We start from the raw sequence: 18206 nt of genomic DNA, 5'->3' as shown, positions 1-18206 counted from the left end.
GCAAATCACGTCTTTTGTCTTTATTATCTCTCCTCATGTCACGTAACATTAAATGCTTTTCATCATTAACTCCCTTTCAGTTTTCTTTTTATATTCTTCAAACGTTTCTTTTCCCTCTTATATTTCTCTCACTTTGCATACAGTTTCTTTTTCGTTCTCTCTCTCTTTGCATTCATATCATAAACCCTAGCAGTTTCCAATATCTGAAAATCCATCATGAATCCATCGTCAAGCTCTGGGAATCAAGATAATGATCGGAAACAAAAGAGAAAGGCAACTGCTGAACCAGAGACCAAACCAAAAAGAGTAAGGATCACCTATGACCCTCTCAAAGTGTATCAACCCCTTGACGGTACCCCTCAATCACCTCCCTCTTCAAAGACCTCCACCACCTCTTCCTCCTCATTCATCCTCTCGGAACCACCTTCTTCACCATCTGATATCTCCTCCCCTTCAACCCTTCCATCAGATATTTCTTCATCTCTCTCACACCCTTTTCCCACCAGAACACCTAATCCCTATAGTGTTGTTCTTCCCGACTCCAGGTTCACCGTCAACCCTCCAACCCCTACCACTCAATCATATCTGGAGCTTTTACATTCTGATGTAAATGCCTGGTTGGAGATTCTAGGTGCTGCTCACCTTAACCATCTGGATGAGTATGCTACAAACAACCTTTGGAATACCTTTCGTCAGGATTTTCTGGATAAGGCTACAGACACTCAGAGAAGGATTATGTCTGAAGCTCCTGGTGTTCGTGGTCTCCGGTTGGAAGTTGGTGAGAGCAGCCATCACCATCTCATCAGGAACAGAAGTGTTCTTGAAAGGAAGATACCAGCAGATGAGTTGGAAGAAGAAAATCTCTGCAGAGACATCGTGGTGTGGAGACCATGGTTTCCTGTGCTGACTGGAGATTTTCAGTGGCTGTTCAACTGGTTCAGAATGAACCCTTCTGAAAAAGCACCTCACATGGTCTTTCCAGTAGTGGTTTATCCTGCTGAAGTTGCTGGTCCTACTCCTCCAACAAACCTAGCAGCTATTCTTCAAGCGTTGGAAGATGGAACTTCTGAGCTGCCTGAACCAGAATATGCTAAGGCTACTTCTGAGTCAGACTCAGATGAGGAAATGGAAGATGCACAAGCTGAAGATCTCCCAGAAGATCACCCTGCTGAAATTGCTGTCCCTTTTGGCAGAAATTCAGGTGCCTCTTCTTCTGGTGAAACCTCAGCTCTGATGGAGACCTTGGAAACTCTTCATCAGAATCAAGCTATGCTGGCTTCTCGTTTGGACGCGCAAGAAGCAGCCAATGCTGAGTTTCGCTCCTTCATGGCAAGGCAAGTTACAAGCACTGACGGGATTCATGATGTTCTGGCGCGGATTTTGCGTAGGCTAGGATCTTAGTCCTTTGGTCTTTGTAGTTTTCTTTCCTTGTTGCATCTGTTTTTCCTGCATTCCTCTCTTGTAATCTTGTTGGTTATCAATAAAAAGTTTCCTTGATTTACATTCCAGTGATTTTATTTGTCGTTTTATTCATCTGAATCTTTTGAAATATTCTTTTTGATGTTATGACAAAAAGGGGGAGAAGATAAATGATAAATGATTTGATTAAATCAATCAGTTGCTGGGCAAAGCTCCCACACATTTACTAACAAGAACTGCAAGTTCTATATGGTTTAAGTGTTTTGCAGGTATAAAGAAGTGAAGAGAATCTTCAAAGCAAACACAAGAAGCTAAACCATGGAAACTGAAGCAAGCTGAGTGCTGTCAAGCTTCAGAAATCAGAAGCAAGAAAGAAGATAGAATTTGATCCATATTTGTCTATTTGATCTGACAAAATTCTATTTGCTCTGATACATTATTTTAGCCTATATGGCTCTGATACATATCATGTGTTCAAATATACATTTTATGTTCTGACTCGTTCATGCTGACTTTTGTCGTTTAGTTTTTGTTCTGTAACATTTCAGGATGTAGAGATGCTCAGATGATGCTCTGGTACATTCAACAATGTTCTGATACAAATCTAGCATGAAGTGATGTTGGTAGAAATTCAAAGCTCTGAAGCTATCCGAGGGAAGCAGAAATCAGAAGCTGTGAATGTTCTAAAGATCCAGAAAACTCAAGTTCTGAAGCTGTCCTAAATGGAAGCAGAAATCAGAAGCTGTGAATGTTCAGAAGATCAAAGAAGTTCAAGTTCTGAAGCTGTCCTAGATGGAAACAGAAGTCAGAAGCTGTGAATGTTCAGAAGATCAAAGAAATTCAAGTTCTGAAGCTGTCCTAGATGGAAGCAGGAATCAGAAGCTGTGAGTGTTCTAGGAATCTAAAGAAATTCTAGTTCTGAAGCTGTCCAATGGAAGCAGAAGTCAGAAGCTATAAATTCTCTAAAGACAGAAGCTTATATGATCGTCTCTACCGAAATAATCAGGGAAGTCTTTTATTAAAGTTCTTCGAGTATTTATTTCAGGGGGAGATTATTTATCTCAGGGGGAGATTGTTAATCTCAGGGGGAGACATATTCATATGCTTATGCTATAGCTGTGTAATTTGTCTTTGCCGTCTGTTCTTTCTGATCGCAAATTCATATCATTTATATATGTTTTTGTCATCATCAAAAAGGGGGAGATTGTTAGAACAAGATTTGTTCTGATCAATTATCTTAGTTTTGATGATAACAATAATATGAATTTTGCTTAAGATTATATGGTACTCTAATCCATTGCAATTTCCTTTTCAGGAAATATATAAAGAGTACGCATAATTCAGCGCTCAGAAGCTTTGTCTCAAAGGGTTCAGCATGCAACATCAGAACATGGTCTGGCAAGACATCAGAAGATGGTCGAAGCAGAATCAGAACATGGGTCTATGGAAGCATCAGAAGAACAAGAGAACAGAAGCACTGAAGTTCTGATGGTATCACGCTCAGAAGCACTTCAAGGTCAGAAGATCAGAAGATGCTATGCACCAAGCTGTTTGACTCTGATGATATTCAAACGTTGTATTCACAAACATCAGATCAGAAGGAAGTACAAGTGGCAAGCTACGCTGACTGACAAAAGGAACGTTAAAAGCTACTAAAGGCTACGTCAGTAGACACAGCGTGAACAAGGCTCGAGGTAGTTGACAAAAGCGTATAACATTAAATGCGATGCTGTACGGAACACGCAAAGCATTAAATGCACTCAACGGTCATCTTCTCCAACGCCTATAAATATGAAGTTCTGATGAGAAGCAAGGTTAACGATTCTGCACCAAAACAACTCATATTAACTTGCTGAAAACGCTGTTCAAATTCAAAGCTCAGAATCTTCATCTTCATCAAAGCTCACTACATTGCTGTTGTAATATATTAGTGAGATTAAGCTTAAACGTTAAGAGAAATATCACAGTTTGTGATTATCGCTTTTAAGAAGCAATTGTAATACTCTAAGAATTGATTACATTAAGTTGTAAGGAACTAGAGTGATCGTGTGGATCAGAATACTCTAGGAAGTCTTAGAAGTGATCTAAGCAGGTTGTAACTAGAGTGATCGTGTGGATCAGTAGACTCTAGAAAAGTCTTAGAGGGTATCTAAGCAGTTGTTCCTGGAGTGATCAGTGTGTGATCAGAAGACTCTGGAAGACTTAGTTGCTGACTAAGTGGAAAACCATTGTAATCCGTGCGATTAGTGGATTAAATCCTCAGTTGAGGTAAATCATCTCTGCGGGGGTGGACTGAAGTAGTTTAGTTAACAACGAACCAGGATAAAAATAACTGTGCAATTTATTTTCATCTGTCAAGTTTTTAAAGCTACACTTATTCAAACCCCCCCTTTCTAAGTGTTTTTCTATCCTTCAATTCATCCTATCTTGGCGCGCTCGGTCCATTGATTCTGAAAGAAAAAAAGGAAACACAAAACAAATAAGAGTCAGCCCGTCATAAGTCACTATTTTAAAAAGGGACTTGGACACAAGACAAAAAAATAAAGAAGGGCTGGATATCCAGATAAGCCATGGCACCCTCATCGGTCCCACTGGCCAATAAGTCCTTTATACTAATAACGCCCAGCTCCGTGATGGGGGCACCGCTATGATCGACCACGGGCCTCCCCGACCGATCCATTTTCACGACCAGTGGAAGACCCTGCACAAACTTCTGGAGGATAGCATAATCAGACCGAGCATCCTCGTCCAAATCCGATACCTTGGTAATGTACTGATCGGTCCCGTACGCAAAATGGTCTCGTGACCAAAAGAACCTAAACCTCTGCCTCCGGGCAGTGACGGGATATCTAATGTCGTTGAGAACTGGGAGGCCATGGACATCTAAGGTCGGAACCCGTGCAAAGACACTATCGCGGGCCTCCCGAGACTGGGGACAAAAGAGAAAGAAACGCGGCTTATAATTTTTCATAGAATCCGAATAAGACTTAAAGATCTTCTTGGACTGTTTCAGGGACACCCACCCGAAACGACCATCAGCTACCTTCCGCTGCACTCAGAAGATATAAAAGAACAAGAGGGTGGTCGCCGCTATCTTTAAGTATGAGCAAGTCAGCTCAAACGCCCGGATAAACGCGATCATGTAGGGGTGGAGCTGCCCGGGAGCCACCTCTAGATGGTTGAAAACGGCCATCTGAAACTCAGTAAAAGGCACGCGAAACCCCATCTCCCGGAAAACCACCTCATACATCGGGATCAAATTAGGGGCGTACACGTCACAAACACGGTCTTCCTCGTCAAGGATAAGCACCGACCACCCGTTCTTGGTCGCATCCCCGGCAGGATCCACGTGACCCCCAATTTCCAAGAAAATATCCGAGCTATCCTCCACAAAGAAGCTCTCGATGTCGAGGGCCTCCTGCAGCATCCAAGACGATAGAGGCACCCCCCGCTGGTCCGGGGTAGTCGCAGACGACGAGCCCGACGTAGATGGACGTCCTGGATTGGCCATATTCACCTGAAAAACAGGGGAGAATAGTGAATTCGACAGTACAATCAAATCCACCCTTCCACCACCGTTCAAAGTGAAAGGGGGCACCAACAGTCCAATGCAGAGGACCCCCGACCGTATCCTTCCCGAGGAAATGGCTGCCGAGCAGGAGGTGACTCGCGCCAAAGGGAAGATTGAACATCCATACTACGTCACGATAGTAACCTTTCGAGAGAAAACCTAAAAACGCACTAAAGGGTGATCAAAACCCCCAATAACAGTCGACAAATCAGAAGCTAAACTAGAAACAGATAACCTAGTCGTTTACAGCCGTCAGCGGCGGAGAAGCTAACCATCTTCACCATCTACCACCAACAAACCTTCAAACTCTCTCTTTTGCACACAATTTCTTTTCCTTTTAATACAGATTTACAAAAAGGTTCCTGTGGAGTACCATAGATGTGAGGGGTGCTAACACCTTCCCCTTACATAATCAACCCTCGTATCTAAGATCTCTACTTTGTTTTTTTGTTTAAAAAAACATCTTTGGGTTTTACTTCATTCTTTTCCCATTTCTTTTGGAAACAATAAAGCACGGTGGTGACTTTCACCAAAATAATGAGTCTACTCAATCAATGGATTTGATCTCAATTTTCCCCACTATGTCAAGGACTAAACTTAGAAATTCCATTGCAATTTTATGTTTAGAGTAAAACACTCTATAAGCTCTACTTTGTGTAGCATACCCCACAAATAACAAACACAACCTATTCCAATACAATCATCAAAAGACAATTGCTTGGAGTACAAGAGACAGCTACAGAACTACGGTTCTTTACAATCAACAATTCTTTCTCTGCATTCTAAATTAGGATTGCAGTCTTCTTATATGCAGCTCTTGGGCCTTGGGCTTTTTAAGAAACAAATTAGGATTAGCCAAGTTAACCTAATTTACATGCCATCTGGTTGTTACAGAATGTGTTGTCAGCGAAATCTTCTAGACGAAATATTCAGCACACAATAGAAGGTTTCTTAAATTGTAGATTGAGAGAAATCGAGAAACACATTAATAAAATATAACAGCTCTTGCTGTCAGACAAGGATGTCATGACATCGGTCATGATATTCACTAACAAAAACTGTATTAGCTAAACACATATGCAACCTGCATACCACAATATAAATCATGTCATGACATTAGTCAAGACATTAAATGTTGCCAACATGAAAAACATCTACAATCTCCCCCTTTGGAAATTTTTTGGTTAAAACAACCTGTCACACCATATCAGAGAAACACTTGCAGCAGAAACAAAACAACCAAACATAATCAAAGCTAATACAGTTCAGACAGCATACACCACCAGTATGCACACATTGCCCACAAAGCTAAACCAACCACACCACAAGAGCAACACAAATAGATCAACACAAAATAAGCATATCAGAATTGTTGATCACACAAACACATACTTGTTGTTCTGGGGTGACATTACTACTTCTCCCCCTGTTTGGCCCTAAAAGTTTCCAAAGCAAACAACTGTCTTCTCCCATATTTTGTTTTTGTTTTTGTTTTTGTTTTGTTTTTGTTTTTTTTAGTTATGGTTGTTAGAACAAGATTTGTTCTGATCAATATTCTTAGTTTTGATGATAACAAGGATATGAATTTTGTGTGAGATAATGTGGTACTCTAATACATTGAAATTTCCCTTTCAGGAAATATATAAAGAGTATGCACAAATCAGCGCTCAGAAGCTTTGTCTCAGAAGGTTCAGCATGCAACATCAGAACATGGTCTGGCAAGACATCAGAAGATGGTCAAGGCAGAATCAGAACATGGGTCTATGGAAGCATCAGAAGAACTTGAGATCAGAAGCAGAAGCACTGAAGCTCTCATGGTATCACGCTCAGAAGCGCTTCAAGGTCAGAAGACAAGAAGATGCTATGCACCAAGCTGTTTGACTCTGATGATATTCAAATATTTTATTCACAAACATCAGATCAGAAGAAAGTACAGGTGGCAGGCTACGCTGACTGACAAAAGGAACGTTGGAAGCTATTAAAGGCAATGTCAGTAGACACAGCGTGAACAAGGCTCGAGGTAGTTGACAAAAGCGTGAAACATTAAATGCAAGCTGTACGGAACACGCAAAGCATTAAATGCGCCCAACGGTCATCTTCTCAAGTGCCTATAAATATGAAGTTCTGATGAGAAGCAAGGTTGACGATTTGCTAACAATTAACTTGCTGAAACGCTGTTCAAATTCAAAGCTCAGAAACTTCATCTTCATCAAAGCTCACTACATTGCTGTTGTAATATATTAGTGAGATTATGCTTAAACATTAAGAGAAATATCACTGTTGTGATTATAGCTTTTCAGAAGCATTGTAAAACTCTTATTTGATTACATTAATTTGTAAGTAACTAGAGTGATCAAGTGTTGATCAGGATACTCTAGGAAGTCTTAGCTTGTGTCTAAGCAGTTGTAATTAGAGTGATCACGTGGTGGTCAGGATACTCTAAGAAAGTCTTAGCTTGTGTCTAAGAATTTGTTCCTAGCGTGATCAGGTTGTGATCAGGATACTCTAGAAGACTTAGTCGTGGGCTAAGTGGAAAACCATTGTAATCTGTTGCGATTAGTGGATTAAATCCTCAGGTGAGGTAAATCACTCTGTGGGGGTGGACTGGAGTAGTTTAGTTAACAACGAACCAGGATAAAAATAACTGTGCAAATTGTTTTTATCTTTCAAGTTTTTAAACTACACTTATTCAAACCCCCCCTTTCTAAGTGTTTTTCTATCCTTCAATTGGTATCAGAGCGCCGGTTCTAAGATGCAAGCACTTAACCGTGTTTAGAAAAGATTCAGGAAGAGAAAAACGCTTAAGTAAAAGATGGCTGGTGAATCTCAATCAAATCCAACTGCATCTACATCTGGCTCTGCTGAGCAATACAATGGTAACAATGGTTATACTAGACCACCAATATTCGATGGTGAAAACTTTGAATATTGGAAAGATAAACTGGAAAGTTACTTTCTTGGTCTGGATGCCGATCTATGGGATCTTCTGCTGGATGGTTACAAACATCCTGTTAAAGCTACTGGTGTAAGGCTCACGAGAAGCGAAATGACTGATGATCAAAAGAAAGATTTCAAAAATCATCACAAATGCAGGACTGTTTTGCTAAATGCTATCTCTCATGCTGAGTATGAGAAGATATCTAACAGGGAAACGGCCCATGACATATATGAGTCCTTGAAAATGACTCATGAAGGAAATGCTCAAGTTAAGTAGACTAAAGCTCTTGCTCTAATCCAGAAATATGAAGCCTTCAAGATGGAGGATGATGAAGATATTGAGAAGATGTTCTCAAGATTTCAAACTCTAACTGCTGGATTGAGAGTTCTGGATAAAGGCTACACCAAGGCTGATCATGTAAAGAAGATCATCAGAAGCTTACCCAGAAGATGGGGTCCAATGGTGACTGCATTCAAGATTGCCAAGAATCTGAATGAAGTTTCTTTGGAAGAGCTTATCAGTGCCTTGAGAAGCCATGAAATAGAGCTGGATGCAAACGAGCCTCAGAAGAAAGGTAAGTCTATTGCATTAAAATCTAATGTTAAAAAATGCACTAACGCTTTTCAGGCTAGAGAAGAAGATCCTGAAGAATCAGAATCTGAAGAAGAAGATGAACTGTCCATGATCTCCAGAAGGGTAAACCAACTCTGGAAGAGTAAGCAAAGGAAGTTCAGAAGCTTCAGAAGTTCAAAGAGATTTGAACGTGGAGAATCTTCTGGTGACAGAAGATCTGACAAGAAGAAGGCTGTCTGCTATGAGTGCAATGAGCCTGGACATTACAAGAACGAGTGTCCAAAACTTCAGAAGGAAAATCCCAAGAAGAAGTTTCATAAGAAGAGAGGTCTTATGGCAACATGGGATGATTCTGAATCAGAATCAGAATCAGACTCTGAAGGAGAGCAGTTCCAGTTTAACAGAACTTCTGGAACTCAAGGCTCATCTTAGTATCAAATACAAAAAGCTGAAAAAGCAGTTTGAATTTGAAACTAAGAAGCTGGAATTGGAAAATTCTGAACTGAAGGAAAAAGTTTTAAATCTATCCAAAGATAGTGGATCTCCTTCTGAAACAGAAAAATCCATTCCTAGCATGAATCATATTCTGAAAGAATATGACTCGAGCTTCAGAAAGTTCTTATCTAGAAGTATTGGCAGAAGTCATCTTGCTTCTATGATATATGGTGTTTCTGGAAACAAAAGGTTTGGTTTTGGCTATGAGGGTGATACCTCACATAAATTTGAACCTATTGATGATCTGAAGATCACATACAAGCCATTGTATGATCAGTTCAAATATGGCCATGCACATGATATTAGGCTCACTTCACATGCACAGAAGTTTAACACTGTTCACACCAAGAAGCTTGTGACACACCCTAAGAAATATCATGCTGACAAACCTAAAGAATATCATGTTGTTCCTCCTGTTAAATATTTTGCTAAACCCAAGTTCAATCAGAACTTGAGGAGAACTAACAAGAAAGGACCCAAGAAATTGTGGGTACCTAAGGAGAAGATAATTTCTGTTGCAGATATCCTTGGCGGCAAAGAGGACAGAAAGCAAAATGTCATGGTACCTGGACTCTGGATGCTCGCGACACATGACGGGAAGAAGGTCTACATTCCAAGACCTGGTGCTTAAACCAGGTGGAGAAGTCAAGTTTGGAGGAGATCAGAAGGGCAAAATCATTGGCTCTGGAACCATAAGTCTTGGTAACTCTCCTTCCATAACTAATGTACTTCTTGTTGAAGGATTAACGCATAACTTATTGTCCATAAGTCAATTAAGTGACAATGGTTATGATATAATCTTCAATCAAAAGTCTTGCAAGGCTGTAAGTCAGAAGGATGGCTCAATCCTATTTACAGGCAAGAGGAAGAACAACATTTATAAGATTGATCTTTCTGATCTTGAGAAGCAGAAGGTGACTTGTCTTATGTCTTTTTCTGAAGAGCAATGGGTCTGGCACAGAAGATTAGGTCATGCTAGTTTGAGAAAGATTTCTCAGATTAACAAACTAAATCTGGTCAGAGGACTCCCAAATCTGAAATTCAAATCAGACGCTCTTTGTGAAGCATGTCAGAAGGGCAAGTTCTCCAGACCTGCATTCAAGTCTAAGAATGTTGTTTCTACCTCAAGGCCGTTAGAACTCTTGCACATTGATCTGTTTGGCCCAGTCAAAACAGCATCTGTCAGAGGGAAGAAATATGGATTAGTCATCGTTGATGATTATAGCCGCTGGACATGGGTAAAGTTCTTGAAACACAAGGATGAGTCTCATTCAGTGTTCTTTGAGTTCTGCACTCAGATCCAATCTGAGAAAGAGTGTAAAATCATAAAGGTCAGAAGTGATTATGGTGGTGAATTTGAGAACAAATTCATTGAGGAGTTCTTCAAAGAAAATGGTATTGCCCATGATTTCTCTTGCCCTAGAACTCCATAGCAAAATGGAGTTGTAGAGCGAAAGAATAGGACTCTACAAGAAATGGCCAGAACCATGATCAATGAAACCAATATGGCTAAGCATTTCTGGGCAGAAGCAATAAACACTGCATGTTATATTCAGAATAGAATCTCTATCAGACCTATTCTAAATAAGACTCCTTATGAATTGTGGAAGAACAGAAAGCCCAACATTTCATATTTCCATCCTTTTGGATGTGTATGTTTTATTCTGAATACTAAAGATCATCTTGGTAAGTTTGATTCTAAAGCTCAAAAGTGTTTCCTTCTTGGATATTCTGAACGCTCTAAAGGCTACAGAGTATACAATACTAAAACATTGATTGTAGAAGAGTCAATCAATATCAGGTTTGATGATAAGCTTGGTCTTGAAAAACCAAAGCAGTTTGAGAATTTTGCAGATTTTGATATTGATATATCAGAAGCAGTAGAACCAAGAAGCAATGCTGCAGAAGCTGGCAGTCTCAGAAGCAATGGATCAGAAGATCAAGTTGCTACATCTTTAGAGAATCTCAGGATTTCTGATGAACCAACAATCAGAAGATCACCTAGACTTGCTTCAGCTCATTCAGAAGATGTGATCCTTGGGAAGAAAGATGATCCTATCAGAACCAGATCATTTCTTAAGAATGACAATCAGAAGCAGTGATCAGAATCAGAAGGCGTAAAGTCTATTGAAAATTTTACAGCTGTCATCTATTATCTGATGGTGAACACGTGTATGTACGGTTAGTACAAAGCGTGCAGTTGAAAAGACGCCGACCTAGGTAACTGTGTTAAATCATTTCATTTACTGTGTTCTCTCTCCTAATGTCATTTCTCATTAAATGCATAATGATTTCTTTATTTTCAAATCATTTAAATAACCCGCTTCATCTTCATTCCCTCTTTTTCTCTCTTTCTCTCTCTCTTGTGCATCCCCTTCGTTGCATTTTTTTTAAAAACCCTAGTTTTTTGATTTGATCTCAAAGCATAATCATCATGAAATCATCTTCTTGTTCATCGAATTCAAAAGAAAGGCTCACTTCTACACAGATCCTTCTACGCAAATATGAGTATGCTCCTTTGAAAACATGCTTAATACCCACGAAAGAACTGGAAGTTCTATGTGAATCTGTTGTGGACATCAACAATCTAAAAGCAAATGGCTTTAAGTGTGATGCAAGAATCTTTGAGCAAGGATGGTCTAAGTATCTTGATAGATTGGTTGGTCCAATTTATCCTGAACTTGTGAAGGATTTCTGGGTACATGCAACGGTTACCCCAACTGCCATCATTTCATTCGTGCTAGGGCATGAAGTGGTTATCACTGAAAAGCTCATCAGGAAGCCGTACAATCTGAATGATGAAGAAGGTTGGTCTGGTTTTCGACATGCATCAGTTGATTGGTCTAAAGTTGAACAACAAATCTCTCAGACTTTTGGAATTGACTCTAATAACACAGGCACCTTAAGGCCGTTTTATAAAGTATGGGCTAAGATTATTCTGGGTTCCCTTCACCATAGAAAGAGGATGCTCTCCTCCTCCTACATCAGTCCGGATCACAAGTATACTCTTTTCTGCATTGGCAAAAAGACTGAGATCAACATCTCCCATAATCTGTTTGAGAATCTGAAGACTTCTATCTTTGAGTCAAGAGAAGACGAAAGGGCGAAGTACCCTCATATTTCAAGAACGACTATTCCGTTTGGAAGAATGATTTCAGACATTCTAATTGAAAGCAAAGTGCTGGACTCTATCAGAAAACTCAATGCGTCCCACCTTCTTGGAGTAGTTCAAGGTCCCATTTTCAATGGTGTGGATTTGTTCAGACTGGAACTCATTCAAAATGTACCTTCTGTGTGCACAAGCTTTCCTGACATTCTGTCAAGAAGAGTTGCTGTTGAAGGTTTTGCCTCTTTGTTTCAAAAAGAACTGCATCAGGTTGTCAAGCTTTACCTGGAAGATTGTGTTAGGAAGCAATCAGATATTGATCCTCCTTGGATCCGTGGCAGAGTACTTCCGTCCAAGGCTGATCTTCTGAAGAAGGATCAGAAGGAACTAAAGGCTAGGCTAAAAAGAAAAGCCCGAGAAGATGAGGCTAAGAAAGCCAAGAAGTTGAGAGTCACCTATGATCCTGACAAGGTGGACTCTGAAGAAAGAAGGGATAAAAGGATTAGAGATTCCTTTCGCAGAACCAGATCTTCTTCTTCTGTACAAATCTCCAGGCAGGTTTTTACTCCACCTCCTTCTGTCCCTAAACCATCTCTCCAATCACCTCCATTTGAACCAAAAGTAAACTTCACTTTACCAAATCCTTCTCCATCATCCTTCTCCTCTCCCATTCTAAACTCCACACCTCTAAGTATTCTTCCCCCAACTCTTTCTGATAAACCTTTCTCACCAATTCCCTTTACAAATACTCCATCCCCTTCTCAACCTATCCTCTCTGATATTCCATCCTCATCAATCATTCTCTCAGATATCCCTTCTTCCTCATCCACCACACCTCCACCTTCTATATCCCATCCCTTACCTACCAGAAAATCCAAACCCTACTGTCTTCTCTACCCTGACTACAAATTCACCTTCAATCCGCCTGAACCTGAACCCTATACTCACCTGGAACTTTTCAGACATGAGGTGATCAGCAGTCTAGATCTTCTGAAGGATGCATTTCTAAATGGTCTGGATGATGTTTCTACAAGAAATCTCTGGAGAAGATTTCGCAAGGATTTTCAAGTAGAAGCAATGGGAGTACAGAAAAGACTAGTGGCTGCTGCCCCTGGTTACCCTGGTTACCTTCTGGGGAGTGATAATGGTATATACTACCATCCTCTCAGAAATTGTGTTGCTGCTGAGGAGAAGCCCTTTGTGGATGAATTGGAAGTAGCAAGATTGGCTGCTGCAATGGAAGCTAACCCTTGCAGGGAAATTGTGGTCTGGATACCTCAATATCCAGTTCTGCTCGGGGATTTCAAAACCCTCTTTGACTTTCTGAGGGAAAACCCTTCTAAGGAAGACCCAAGCTTGGTCATTCCAGAAGTTGTTGACCCACCAGAAGTTGAAGGTCCTTCTGCCCCCAGGAATCTAGCTGCCATTCTTCAGGCTCTTGAGAATGGAGATTCTGAGATTCCAGCTGCAGATTATGGAGATGCTTCTATGCAAGAAGCAGATGTAGAAGATCATGTTGATGAAACAATTCCTGTTGAGGAAAATCCTGTAAATGATCTGACTATGGAAGCCGCGGATCAGAATGCCATCCCTGTGGATAGAAGCTGTGAAGCTTCTTCTGATGAACCCTCCCGTCTCGCAAGGACTCTGGAAGTTCTTCAGAAGAACCAGGATGAGCAAAGCTCAGTCAATGCTAAGTTTAGAGCTTTCATAGAGAAGCAGAATGAGCACAACAATGGGGTTCAAGAGATGCTGGCCAAGATCTTGTCAAGGCTAGGGTCGTCTTAGATTGAGTCTTTGTTGTTTTGTTTTTGCTTTTGCTGCATCTGTTTTGTGCATCTTGTCTTCCTTCTCTTTGTGTACTTCTGTACTTGTCTGTTTGAACGTCAATGAAAATCATCCTTTTTCTTCCTTGTGTTTCTTTTTGTTTCTTTTTGATGATATGACAAAAAGGGGGAGAAATATGTGATAAATGATTTGATTTAATCAGTTGCTTTACTAACAGAACTTGCAAAGTTCTATGTTTTTAAGTTGTGTTGTTGCAGGAATCGAAGATTCTCTTTAAAGATCAACATTAGAAGCAACAAGATGAATCAAGTTCTTGGATTCTTGAAGCAAGCTGAGTGCTATGAAGCTTCAGAATCAGAAGCAAGAAGGAAGAATGTTCAGATATTCTGATGATAGAATATGATCTGAAACTGAATGTCCATTTGTTCTGATACATTCTATATAGCCTATATGGCTCTGATACATATTATATGTTCTGATACATATTTTATGTTCTGATTCATTCATGCTGACTTTTGTCGTTTAGTTTTGTTCTATAACATTTCAGGATGTAGAGATGCTCTGATGAAGCTCTGGTACATTCAACAATGTTCCGATACAATCAATCTAGCATGAAGTGAAGTAAGAAGAAATTCAAGCTCTGAAGCTGTCCCAATGGAAGCAAGAATCAGAAGCTGTGAATGTTCTGAAGATCAAAGAAATTCAAGTTCTGAAGTTGTCTGATGGAAGCAAAAGTCAGAAGATGTGAATGTTCTGAAGATCAAAGAAATTCAAGTTCTGAAGCTGTCTGATGGAAGCAAAAGTCAGAAGATGTGAATGTTCTGAAGATCAAAGAAATTCAAGTTCTGAAGCTGTCCGATGGAAGCAAAAGTCAGAAGCTGTGAATGTTCTGAGGATCTAAAGAAATTCAATGTTCTGAAGCTGTCCTATGGAAGCAGAAATCAGAAGTAATGAATGTTCTGAAGATCAAGCACTGTGAACGTCTCTACCGAAATAATCAGGGAAGTCTTTTATTATTAAAATTCTTCTAGTATTAATTTCAGGGGGAGATTATTCATCTCAGGGGGAGATTGTTAATCTCAGGGGGAGACATATTCACATGCTTATGCTATAGCTGTGTAATTTGTCTTTAGCCGTCTGCTCTTTCTGATCGCAAATTCATATCATTTATATATGTTTTTGTCATCATCAAAAAGGGGGAGATTGTTAGAACAAGATTTGTTCTGATCAATATTCTTAGTTTTGATGATAACAAGGATATGAATTTTGTGTGAGATAATGTGGTACTCTAATACATTGAAATTTCCCTTTCAGGAAATATATAAAGAGTATGCATAAATCAGCGCTCAGAAGCTTTGTCTCAGAAGGTTCAGCATGCAACATCAGAACATGGTCTGGCAAGACATCAGAAGATGGTCAAGGCAGAATCAGAACATGGGTCTATGGAAGCATCAGAAGAACTTGAGATCAGAAGCACTGAAGCTCTCATGGTATCACGCTCAGAAGCGCTTCAAGGTCAGAAGACAAGAAGATGCTATGCACCAAGCTGTTTGACTCTGATGATATTCAAATATTTTATTCACAAACATCAGATCAGAAGAAAGTACAGGTGGCAGGCTACGCTGACTGACAAAAGGAACGTTGGAAGCTATTAAAGGCAACGTCAGTAGACACAGCGTGAACAAGGCTCGAGGTAGTTGACAAAAGCGTGAAACATTAAATGCAAGCTGTACGGAACACGCAAAGCATTAAATGCGCCCAACGGTCATCTTCTCAAGTGCCTATAAATATGAAGTTCTGATGAGAAGCAAGGTTGACGATTTGCTAACAATTAACTTGCTGAAACGCTGTTCAAATTCAAAGCTCAGAAACTTAATCTTCATCAAAGCTCACTACATTGCTGTTGTAATATATTAGTGAGATTAAGCTTAAACGTTAAGAGAAATATCACTGTTGTGATTATAGCTTTTCAGAAGCATTGTAAAACTCTTATTTGATTACATTAATTTGTAAGTAACTAGAGTGATCAAGTGTTGATCAGGATACTCTAGGAAGTCTTAGCTTGTGTCTAAGCAGTTGTAATTAGAGTGATCACGTGGTGGTCAGGATACTCTAAGAAAGTCTTAGCTTGTGTCTAAGCATTTGTTCCTAGAGTGATCAGGTTGTGATCAGGATACTCTAGAAGACTTAGTCGTGGGCTAAGTGGAAAACCATTGTAATCTGTTGCGATTAGTGGATTAAATCCTCAGGTGAGGTAAATCACTCCGTGGGGGTGGACTGGAGTAGTTTAGTTAACAACGAAGCAGGATAAAAATAACTGTGCAAATTGTTTTTATATTTCAAGTTTTTAAACTACACTTATTCAAACCCCCCCTTTTAAGTGTTTTTCTATCCTTCAATGGTTCCTCTAAGATGCAGATTCCTAACTTGCTCCGCAAGATTTCAAACTGTGTAGCATCAAGGGCTTTTGTGAAAATGTTAGCTAGTTGAAGTTCAATGGATACATGTTCTAAGCAAATCACCTTGTCTTCTACGGGTTCTCTAATAAAGTGATGTTGGATATCTATATGTTTGGTACTGCTATGCTGAATTGGGTTTTTGGAGATGTTGATAGCACTTAGATTGTCACAGTACAAAGTCATGACATTCTGTGAAACATTATATTCAGTCAGCATTTGTTTCATCCAAACCAGTTGAGAACAACTACTACCAGCTACTATGTATTCTGCTTCAGCAATTGATAATGAGACACAGTTCTGCTTCTTGCTAAGCCATGATATGAGATTGTTTCCTACGAAGAAACATCCTCCAAATGTGCTTTTTCTGTCATCAGCACTTCCAGCCCAGTCAGTATCACAATATCCAGTCAGAACAGGGTCACACCCGTGAGTGTACAATATGCCATAGTCAGAAGTTCCATTTACATATTTGAAGATTCTCTTGACTTGGTTTAAGTGACTTACCTTTGGCTCTGCTTGATATCTGGCACATACTCCAACTACAAATGTAATATCTGGTCTGCTGGCTGTTAGATATAGAAAGCTTCCAATCATGCTCCTGTACAAACTCTGGTTAACACTTATGCCTCCTTCATCTTTGGATAGCTTTAGATGTGTTGGTGCAGGAGTTCTTTTGTGACTCGCATTATCCATTCCAAACTTTTTCACTATGTTCTTGGCATATTTTCTTTGAGACAAAAAGGTGGAGTCTTCCATTTGCTTGATTTGAAGTCCAAGGAAGTAAGTCAATTCTCCAACCATACTCATTTCAAACTCAGTCTGCATTTGACTGACAAAGTGTTTTACCATAGCATCAGACATTCCTCCAAACACTATGTCATCCACATATATTTGTGCAATCATGATTCTTCCATCTTCATTCTTTACAAAGAGGGTTTTGTCTATTCCTCATTTTTTATATCCATTAGTGGTCAGAAATTCAGTTAACCTCTCATACCAAGCTCTAGGAGCTTGTTTCAAACCATAGAGAGTTTTTCTTAGTTTGTAGACATGATCTGGCAGATTTGGATCAGCAAAACCTTTAGGTTGTTCCACATACACTTCTTCATTCAAATATCCATTGAGAAAGGCATTTTTTACATCCATCTGATATAGCTTGAACTTCAAGATGCAGGCTACAACTAGTAGTAGTCTGATTGACTCAAGTCTTGCTACAGGTGCAAAAGTCTCATCAAAGTCTACTCCCTCTACTTGAGTGTATCCTTGTGCTACTAGTCTGGCTTTGTTTCTAGTTATGACTCCTTGTTCATCAGACTTGTTCTTGTATATCCACTTGGTACCAATGATATTTGTTCCTTCTGGTCTAGGTACTAGTTCCCATACTTCATTTCTTTTTAACTGTGCAAGTTCATCTTGCATGGCATTGATCCAAAATTCATCTATCAAGGCTTCCTTCACATTTTATGGTTCAATTTTGGATACAATGCAGGAGTTGGCTATGGTTCCCCTTGATCTGGTCATTATTCCACTGTTGAGAACACCTATGATCAGTTCCTTGGGGTGATCTTTCTGAATTCTGATAGATGGATCTTTGCTGATTGCTTCAGGTTCGGGTTCTGAAGGAGTCTCATTACTCACTTCAGGTTGGTCTGTCTGTTCAACCTGAATTTCAAGGAATGTTTCGACATTCTCTGTGACATAGAATTCTCCATGTTGATCATCAACAATAACATTGATGGATTCCATTAACACTTGTGTTCTTGTGTTGAATACTCTATAGGCTCTGCTGTTTGTGGAGTATCCCAAGAATATTCCTTCATCACTTTTGGAGTCCATTTTTCTTCTTTGGTCACAATC

Source organism: Vicia villosa, linkage group LG1 (genome assembly GCF_029867415.1).
Source record: "Vicia villosa cultivar HV-30 ecotype Madison, WI linkage group LG1, Vvil1.0, whole genome shotgun sequence".
Taxonomy (NCBI): domain Eukaryota; kingdom Viridiplantae; phylum Streptophyta; class Magnoliopsida; order Fabales; family Fabaceae; genus Vicia; species Vicia villosa.
The sequence above is the reverse complement of the archived record's forward strand: the minus strand, read 5'-3'. Positions refer to the sequence as shown.